This window comes from Dipodomys spectabilis, unplaced genomic scaffold (genome assembly GCF_019054845.1).
Source record: "Dipodomys spectabilis isolate Male_0828 unplaced genomic scaffold, ASM1905484v1 ptg000173l, whole genome shotgun sequence".
NCBI lineage: Eukaryota > Metazoa > Chordata > Mammalia > Rodentia > Heteromyidae > Dipodomys > Dipodomys spectabilis.
In genome coordinates this window covers 1,062,861-1,073,283 of record NW_024870850.1, presented here as the reverse complement: position 1 = coordinate 1,073,283, position 10,423 = coordinate 1,062,861, and positions in this window count along the sequence as shown.

The window sequence follows — 10,423 nt, the reverse complement described above, 5'->3', positions numbered from 1 at the left end:
GGGCATTGTGACCTCCTCCTTTGTTTCCCCTACTATTCCCTATCTCCCCACCTCCTTAACTCCTCCCTCCCCCCTGACATTGTAAAGGTCCTTTTCAACATAGTGTTTTGTACATCTCCTTGTTACAATGGGTCATCCTGTATCCTTATTTCAGCATTTTGTTTTTTCCCTTCCCCTCCCCAAATTAGAAAGTTGTATATACATGATGCAGGACACCGGAATCAAATACAGTGATGACAGGGGTTATACCATATGAAACTCTTGGGACAACATGTGATTTCACTGATTTTACATAATATCCTGTAGTCTTTGCTAATTTTTCTTAGGATTTCAGTAAACTTACACAACACTTTTTCTCTTAAAGAAACAAAAAGAACACATGGATGGATGAATGTGTTTAAGTAAGAAAGGATAGATGGAAGACAAGGAAAAAGTTAATGGAATGTAAAAGAAAAGTTCATAGAGAATAGTGGTAAGGAGAAAGGAACAAGGAAAATGTAGCCATATAAATTTTTTTCATTTGTGTTAAAATAAAACTTTACTCACAAGAAGAAGGCTGGATGTGGCCCTTGAATCATGATTTGCCTATCGTGTGTATGTGTGTGTGTGTGTGTGTGTGTGTGGTATTGGGGATCATGTGTCATATTTTATATGATTTTTGTTGCTTTGAAAAGATTTAGATATATTCTATCAAACACTACAGTTCAATTCATCATTGAAAATAACATAATGGAAGCCATAAAGATAATTTCAAGTTTTAGAGGAAATAAAAAGTAATGAATATAAGCACATTTGGTGAAAAGAATTCATGTGCCCATATAAAACGATCATAATGAAACCCATTTTAACTATATATACTAGTAAAAATTTAAACATACAAAAAATAAAATTTAAAAATAAATCTTCTAGGTAGATGCTGTTGGCTCATGCCTGTAATCCTAGCTACTCAGGAGGCTGTAATCTGAGGATCGCAGTTCAAAGCCAGCCCAGGCAGAAAACTCATTTGAGTTGAAGTCCCAAGACCAACAAAAGTAAATCAGTCTACTTAGAGTTGGAAAAATAATATCTTTTCTCTATTTGGACTAAAAAAATTTAATCCCTTAAAATACAAACTGAAGAGGTACCCAAGTTTTCTATCATATATACCTTCAAGTTCTGGCTTTATAAAAACAAATAATAAATACTCAAAACCTATGGAAAAAATCTGTGAAGAACTCTACAATGAAAAGTAAACCTATGAAATAAGAAATTGTATAACAACCAGAAAATGGAAACACATTCTGTTTTCAGAGATGGGAAGAATTAAAATTGTGAAAGTGACTATAATCCTAAAACTAAACTATACTTTCAATGGTATTTCACTGAAAATTACAGGGCATGTTTTGCAAGAATAGAAAAATCCTAAGCAAAAATCCAGTGATGAACACCTATAATTCTTGTTGAGACTAATAATATCGTCTCTGAATCCAAGCTGAGAAAAAAGCTTATGGGATCTCTTACCTGGATGGAGTGACAGAAGTCTGTTATCCCAGCTCTGTAAAAGGTGGAGACTGAGGGAATCAGAGCTCCAGTACAGTCATGTGCAGATGTTAATCTCAATAGTGGTGCATTACTATAATGACCGTTATGATGGGAATGTAAAAAAGCATTGAAGTCCCTTTGCTGGCACTGATAGGAAGAAAGGATAAAATCACAAAAAATAATGCACAGAGAAAACTGGTGTTGGTGACTCAGGCCTATAATTCTAGTGACTCAGGAAGGTACTATCTGGAGCATTGTGGTTCACAGCCTGCCTGGACTGGAAAGACTGTGAGCCTCTTATCTTCAAGTAACTAATAAAAAGGTGGAAATGGAGATATGGCTCAAAGTGGTAGATACTAGAATTGATCACAAAAACTCAAGAACAGTTCCCAGATCCTGAGTGTCCAGGAATGGTACCAAAAAAAGTAAAATAAAACAAAACAGAGTAAAAGAGAAGAGACATAGCAGGGTTGTGATAGAGTAACATTACCTTTTAGTCTTCATTGTGGGAACTCTCTAGTAAAATAGCCAGTCTATCACATAACTTACAGCAGAAAAGCTAATAAAATGAGGACTGGAAGCAAAGTAGCTTGGAATCCATAAACAGCACCAGAGTGGATTTCAAATAGAGTAAGTACATGACCATGGCAGTTGTTACATCTCCTGAACTCCAAGAGATGAACAAGCTTCTGTGCATCCCCATAGACTTTAGCAGAGAAAAAATGAACACACCTACATAAAATCTGTCAGTAAAACAAGATGAGAGGCCTCAGGTGGGCAGAACATTGGGGCCAGCTACATCACTGTGTGTGGAACCATAGCTCAGCAGCTTCCAAGGAGGAAAACAATGGCCAAGAGCAGAATAAACTGCGAGTGGTTGGTTGAGTTGGGGTAAAAAAAAGCCACAGGCTGGTAAAAACTATGTGAGGCTGCAGGGGGCGGGGGATGGGGGGCCTCAGGACTGAGACCTCTAAAACCTTCATTGAAGATTACATTGAGCTCCTATACTGGAAAATGGGTGCTAATAGATTCAATTCCTCAATACAGTCTATCAAATGTTACCCAGTGCCTTAAAACTGTCACTTTCAAGAAAAGGACTGAAAATTGTGATATTTTAAAAAATAATCACAAAGCAAGTTAAACAAAACAACATTATAATAAGGGGATACTTCTCAAACCTTTATGCTAATAAGTTTGAGAATTTGAAAGATATGGACAAATTTCTAGCAAATATTGACATGCCCAAATTAAACCAAGGTGATTTAAAACAACTTAACAGACCCATATCAAACATCTAAAAAGAAGCAGCACAATAAAAGACCTCCCACCCAAGAAAAGTTTAGGACCGGATAGATTTACACCTGAATTCTACAAGGCCGTCAAAACAGAACTCACAACAATACTCTCCATCTCTTTAATGAAATTGAAAGCAAAAATTCACTACCACATACTTTTTTGTGGGTCATGGGGCTTGAACTCTAGGCCTGGACACTGTCCCTCAGCTCTTCAGCTCAAGGCTAGCGCCCTACCACTTGAGCCACAGCACCACTTCTGGTTTTGTAGTGGTTTTATTGGAGATAAGAGTCTAATGGACTTTCCTGCACGGACTGGTTTACCACACTCTTTTTATGCAACCAGAATAACTCTCATCCCAAAATTAGGCAGGGACCCATTTCTTTGATAAATATTGACGCAAAAATTCTCAACAAAATCTTGGCCAATCTACTTCAACAAATCATCAAAAGAATCATACACCACGATCAAACAGGATTCATTTAGGGATGCAAAGCTGGTTCAATATATGCAAAACAAATAATATAATTCATCACCTCAACAAGACCAAGGATAAGAACCACATGTATCTCAATAGATGCTGGAAAAGCATTTGACAAGAACCAACACCCCTTTACCATGAAGGTTCTGGAAAAACTAGGAATCCATGGACCATTCCTCAATATAATAAAGGCTGTATATGACAAGCCTACAGCCAGCATTACACTTAATGGTGAAAAACTGAAGTCATTTCCTCTTAACTCAGGAATGAGACAAGGATGTCCACTTTCTCTACTTCTCTTCAATTTAGTATTAGAATGTCTAGCTACAGCAATAAGAAAAGATGCAGACATAAAAAGGATCCAAATAGGGAAGGATGAAGTAAAACTTTCCCTCTTTGGAGACGACATGATCTTGTATTTAAAGAACCCCATGGACTCCACTCCCAAGTTACTTGAGCTTCTTGAAACCTTTGGCAAAGTAGCAGGGTACAAAATTAACCCTCAGAAATTATAATTTGTGGAGGGGAAGGGAAAAAACAAATTGTTTAAATAGGGATACAGGTGGACCCATTGCAGCAATGAGATGTACAAGACATTATGTCGAAAAATGAACTTTACAACTTTGGTGGGGGGTTGGGAGGAAGGGGGGAATGAGGATGGTGGGGAGGAGATGGGAAGGGATGTGAAGGGGAAACAAAGGAGGTGGCAACAATGCTTGATAAGAAATGTATTCATTACCTTGCCCATGTAATTGTAACCCCTCCGTACGGTATTCTCACAAGTAAAGAAAAAAAGAAATCAATGGCTTTCCTGTATGCCAAAAATGAGAAGACCATGGATGAAATTAGGAAAACAACTCCTTTTGTAAGAGTCACACAAAAAAATAAAATACTTAGGACTTAACAAAAGCCATAAAGGACCTGTATGATGAAAAAATTTAAAAACCTGAAAAAGGAAATAAAGAGAACTAAGCAACTGGAAAAACCTCCCATGCTCCTGGATTGGGAGGATTAACATTGTGAAAATGACAATACTGCCAAAGGCTAGCTACAAATTCAAAGGGAACCTATCTATATCCCAACCTCGTTCTTCAATGAAAATAGAAGAAGCAACCCAAAATTTCCTATGGAACAATAAAAGACCCTGAAGAGCAAAAATAATCCTTTGTAGAAAGAACAGCACTGGAGGAATATCAATTCCAAATTTCAAACTCTACTACAAAGCCATAATAATCAAACCAGCTTGGTACTGGCATAAGAACAGACCTCAGGTTCCATGGAATGGAACTGAAGACCCAGAAATGAACCACAGACCTATAGCCACATAATCTTTGACAAGGGAGCTAAAAAAAATGAAATCGCTTAAATAGGGATACAGGTGGACCCATTGCAACAATGAGATGTACAAGTCATTATGTTGAAAAACGAACTTTACAACGTTGGTGGGGGCGGGGGAAGGGGAAGGGATGGGAAGGGGAAACAAAGGAAGAGGCAACAATGCTTGATAAGAAATGTACTCATTATCTTGCCCATGTAATTGTAACCCCTCTGTATGGTATTTTCATAATAAAAAGAAAGAAAGAAAGAAAGAAATAGAATGGAAGAAAAACAGCCTTTTCAGTAAATGTTGCTGGCAAAATTGGTTAAGCACTTGTAGAAAACTAAAGTTAGATCCGTATATATCACACTGCACCAGAATCAACTCCAAATGGATCAAAGATCTCGAAATAAAAGAAGACTCCATAAAAACATTACAGGAAGAAATAGGAGAAACTCTAGGACTTCTTGGCACAGGCCGAAATTTGCTTAATAGACACCCAGACGTACAACAAATCAAAGAAAGGTTGGACAAATGGGATTGCATGAAACTGCAGAGCTTCTGAAAGGCAAAGAACATAGCTAGCAAGATCAACAGAAAACCCACAGACTGGGAGAAGAGCTTTACTAACCATACAATGGACAAGGGTCTCATATCTAAAATATACTTAGAACTCAAAAAACTAAATCCCCCAACAACAAATCCTCAAAGAAGCAACTTCCAGATTAATAAATGGGCTAAAGACTTAAAGAGCAACTTCTCTGAGGAGGAAATAAGAATTGTCAATAGACACATGAAGAAAATGCTCAACTTCTCTAGTCATAAAAGAAATGCAAATCAAAACAATATTGAGATTCCACCTCACCCCTATTAGAATGGCTATATAATCAAGAAATCTAATAACAACAGATGCTGGAGGGTATGTGGCCAAAGAGAACCCTACTGCATTATTTGTGGGAGTGTAAATTTGTTCAACCACTCTGGAAAGCAGTATGGAGGTTCTTTGAAAGATTCCACATAGAGCTCCCATATGACCCAGCAATCCCACTTTTTGGGCATTTACCCAATGATCACAAACAAAGTCATACCAAAGCTACCAGTACAACCATGTTTATTGCAGAATTATTTACCATAGCTAAGATATGGAACCAACCCAGATGCCCCTCAGTAGATGAATGGATCAAGAAAATGTGTATATATGAATTCTATGCCTCTATCAGTAAGAATGACTTTGGCTCATTTGTTAGGAAATGGAAAGACTTGGAAAAATCATAATAAGTGAAGTAAGCCCAGACCAAAGAAATATAGGCCCATGGTTTCCCTTATTTGCAATAACAAGCAGAAAACTTCAAAAGCTATATACATATGACCATATAAGGTGATGCTAAGCAAAATGAACCCCAAGATAGGGACACAAGATATGTTTTTCTTTGTCAGTGTTGTTTTTAATGTACTATGTTATTTTTTTTGTTTCTTTTGTATGTACTTCTGCCATGGTATAACCCCTGTTTTCACTGTATTTGATTCTAGAGCCCTGCATCTTATAATTTGGGGAGGGGAAGGGAAATAATAAAATGCTGGAGTAAGGACACAGGTTGTCACTTTGTAACAATGAGACAAACAAGACACTGTGTTGAAAATGAACTTTACAACTTCGGAGGTCACGAAGAGAGGAAGGGGCTGTGGGAAGAGAGGAGAGGAAGAGAAGTGGTTGGGAAGGGTCAGTGGGAAGGGAAGGGATGGTAGGGAAAAACAAAAGAGGGGGGTAACAGTACTCCATAGGAAATGCACTCATTACCTTACTCATGTAACTGTAACCCCTCTGTACAGTATCGTTACAATAAAAAAATTAAAAACAACAACAACATTGAGATTCCACCTCACCCCAGTAAGAATGGCTGTAATCTGGGAAGGGATAACAGTGCTCGACAAGAAATGTACTCATTGCCTTACTCAAGTAACTGTAAACCCTCTTACAGCATCTTTACAATAAAATAAAATTTATAAAAAAAATAAATCTACTGTTTTCTAGCTCTTTTCTAGCTCCTTCCTCTCTCTTTCCTAGCTCTCTCTCTTCCCCAGGCCTTTCCCAGCCACGTGGAGGGCCAACATGGCCTGGTACCAGCCAGATCGATCAGATCGATGAATAAACCTACCCCTTACCTGAATACTACGTGCGTGGTGCTGTTCTTACTCACCTACCTCTTTTGATTGGGATTGGGAGGGGAGCGGGGAGGCTGGGAAGGGAGGTAAAGGGTAAACAAAGGAGGAGGCTGCAATGCTTGGTAAGAAATGTATATATTATCCTGCCCATGTAATTGTAACCCCTCTGTACAGTATGTTCACAAATAAAATTAAATTAAATTAAAAAAAAAAAAAAAACATAAATGGTGCCATGACTCGGATAAAGGGCTTAAAGTCAGGATAGGTGGAATTCCTCTCCAGTTTTTTTTCTCTTTTTTTCTTTTTTTTTTTTTTTTGTTTTTCCCTTTTTGCTCTGAGGAATACCCACAGTTCTGATGGCTTTTTGCGAACCCATCTGTCTGCTGAAGACACAGCGCATCGATACCATTGCTGGCCTTCACATCCATGTCCACACCACTTCTCTACTCTGGTGAGTGAAACTACTCTCTATGGCTCTCTGTTGCTCAGTCTCTGTCCAGACATAGTGCCACGCCAGAGAGCTCCTACGGCCTTTAGCTGAAAGGCCGGTCACCTCTGAAGCTGAGGATGCTTGGTTTTGGGGGCTTGGCCATTTCTCTCTAGAAGGCTCTGGGGGAAGTTGGGATGCCACTTCTGCCTGGTCAGCTCTCCTTCACTCACCAGACTGACTCTCCTACACATTTAATGGGGTGCTGCGAATCATGCCAGAGCAGTAAAACCCCTTTGAAATGCCTCCTGTGCTCCCTGGAAAGCCAGAGCACCTATTATTTATGCCATTCTCAGTTGTAGACAGTTTTTGCCACTGCAATGGTAAATGGTCAAAAGTCTGTTTACTTTCAGGCTCTCTTTGCTCTCTCTCTCTGCCAGTCATGTCCAACTTTCCCTATTTCTCCCTTTCTCTTTTCTACAACATTTTGGCTTGTGCCCTGAAGAGTGCGATGCAGGCTGGGTCCCGGGGAACCCCCTCTAGGTTCCCTCTCAAAGGCTAGCCAATGTAGGCTTGATCTATTTGTTCAGGGTTTCTTTGTATTCTTTCAGAAATTCGCCATCTTGAATTCGCCATCTTGGCCACATGGTGGGTTAAGGGTTTGACCCCATCTAACCCTTAACCTTTCACCAAGCTTACCACTCCATCTATTCTAAGGTGCCTTTCTAACAAGTTGCTCTTTTTACAGGCCCCGGTATGTGAGGCCCAACCATCTGATGTGCTTTGTTAGCAAAGATGTTTACACATTGTTGTCAAAATTTTAGGTTTTGAGTTTTACCATTTTTGTTTTGTGTTGTGTATTCTACTACTGACTATGAGGTTCTAAAATTCTGGGCCTATCTGTGCTAAAATTCTCATCATATCTAACAAGTTTTGTCATTGCAGAGTATTTGTTGGTCAATTCTTGATAAGGACCAGGTAAGCTCTATTCTATTTGATCTCCTTGTTGCTTTAATTGAAAATAATAAAAGGCTTTTGTGGAAAGATTGTGGTTCAAAGCCAGCCTGGGCTGAAAAATCCCTAAGACTCCATCTCCCAACTAACCTGCAAAGAGCCAGGCTGGAAGCATGGTTCAAGACTCTTATCTCGCACCAGCAAACACTGCAAGTGGTACTGTAATTCAAAATGGTTCAGTGCTGGCCTTGAGCAGAAGTGCTCAGGGACAGTGCCCAGGCCTTGAGTTCAAACCTTGAATACCAACTGGGATAAGCCATCCCAGCAATGAGCACCTAGACTCAGCCAGTCTCTGGAAGAAGGGACCATGGAGAGGAGTAAGAGATGATATCACATCAGCTACTTTGTGCCTGCCCTTTCAAAATTAACCAGAGCTGGAAGGTCAATAGAAGTAAGAAGCCTGCCCATCCAATGTCTATACCTGTCTACCTATTAACAACAGGAATTTATATTCTTGCCTTTGTCACTTGGCTTCTCCTCTACCTAGTCACCAGATGTCAGAAGTAGCTAGGGACATTTCTACCAACATTTTTCAGCCCCATGTCCTTCCTCTTGCCATTTATTTGCTCTCTAGTATTCTTTTTCCAGCCCCTCAATGCCTCATGAGACTTCTCCAGACTTCATCTAAGGACTCACGCCACCAAGGGACAGCTGCTGCTGGCTGCCTTCTCTGTAAGGGAACCAAATTCCAGCCTTTTACCCCTAATGTCAATGCCCCTTGTCAGCAAGAAGTAGCCAGAGAGAATCCGAGCTCTATTTCATGATTATTAAAAGGCTGGAATGTAAGGTCCGCTCCTGGATGGCCAGCAGACTCCACCCTCCACACAGCAAAGTCTCCACCCAGTACCTGCATTACCTAGGCAACTGGCACACCTGGAAGAGGTCACATCTGCATCCTCTGAGGTCACATCTGAATTTGATATGGCCACACCTTTCTCCACCCATATCCTACATAAGGCCTAGCCCAGGCCCAGATGCCCTCTTTTCTAGCTCTTTTCTCTTTTCTAGCCCTTTTCTCTGTCTTTCCCAGCTCTGTCTCTTTCCCAGCTCTTCCAGCTCTCTTTCCCAGGTCTTTCCCCACCACGTGGAGGACCAAGATGGCCTGGTGCCAGCCGGAACGATGAACAAACCTACCCCTTACTTGAAAAAAAAAAAAAAGAAATCTAATAACAACGGATTCTGGAGATGTTGCCAAAAGGGAGCCCTACTGTTTTTTTGATGGGAGTGTAAACTTGTTCAATCACTTGCAAGCAGTATGTAGATTCCTCAAAAGACTCCACATAGAGCTCCCCTATGGCCCAGCAATCCCACTTTTGGGCATTTACCCGAATGATCACAAACAAGACCATACTAAATCTACCAGCACGCTATGTTTATTGCGCATTATTTACCATAGCTAAAATATGGAACCAACCCAGAAGCCCCCTCAGTACATGAATGGATCAAGAAAAAGTGTACGTATACGTGTGTGTATATATATATATATAGAGAGAGAGAGAGAGAGAGAGAGAGAGCAGAATTCTATGCTTCCATCTACCTGCATTTTTAAAATACATATGTGATGTATATTTTCTGATACCTAGTGCATGATTGTGAACAAGTGTAACATAATACACATCCAGCACTACAGCCTTGTGTAGAGTATGTCCACTGCCCTGAAGTAGCTCTGTTCTCCAGGCTGCTGAAGCCTCTGCATGGAAATTTGAGTCTAACATATGTTAACAACTTGAAAACATAGAATTGCTTTTGATAGTGATTTAGGTTTGTGATATAGAAGAATTTCCTCTACTACACCATGTTCTCAACCCAGTGTAGCATGAAAATGTCTTTATCTATTCTTGCATGGATTAAAATAATTACCTATTTGAAAGTAAAATTTGAGAATGTAAAAGTAGAACTCAATTTCAGCATATTGACTCTGAGTTATTCACATGTAATTGGTAGGTTCATCCAAAATACTGCTTCCTCAGGAAATAGAAAACAGCTGAAATTCTGGAGGCCTCTTCGCATGGAATTCATGTTGAAAGCTGCTGTTATCAAGCACTAAGATTCTATGGTTGGTGTTTACATTGTGTGTGGGAATCGACCCTTTGGGTGTGATGCTCTCAAAACTTTAGTTGACATCTCACAGGCATAGACTCTTTGTGGACATTTCACCATACATAGGACCTGGTGTCTTCTGAGACAATCCAGTTGCATCATCCCA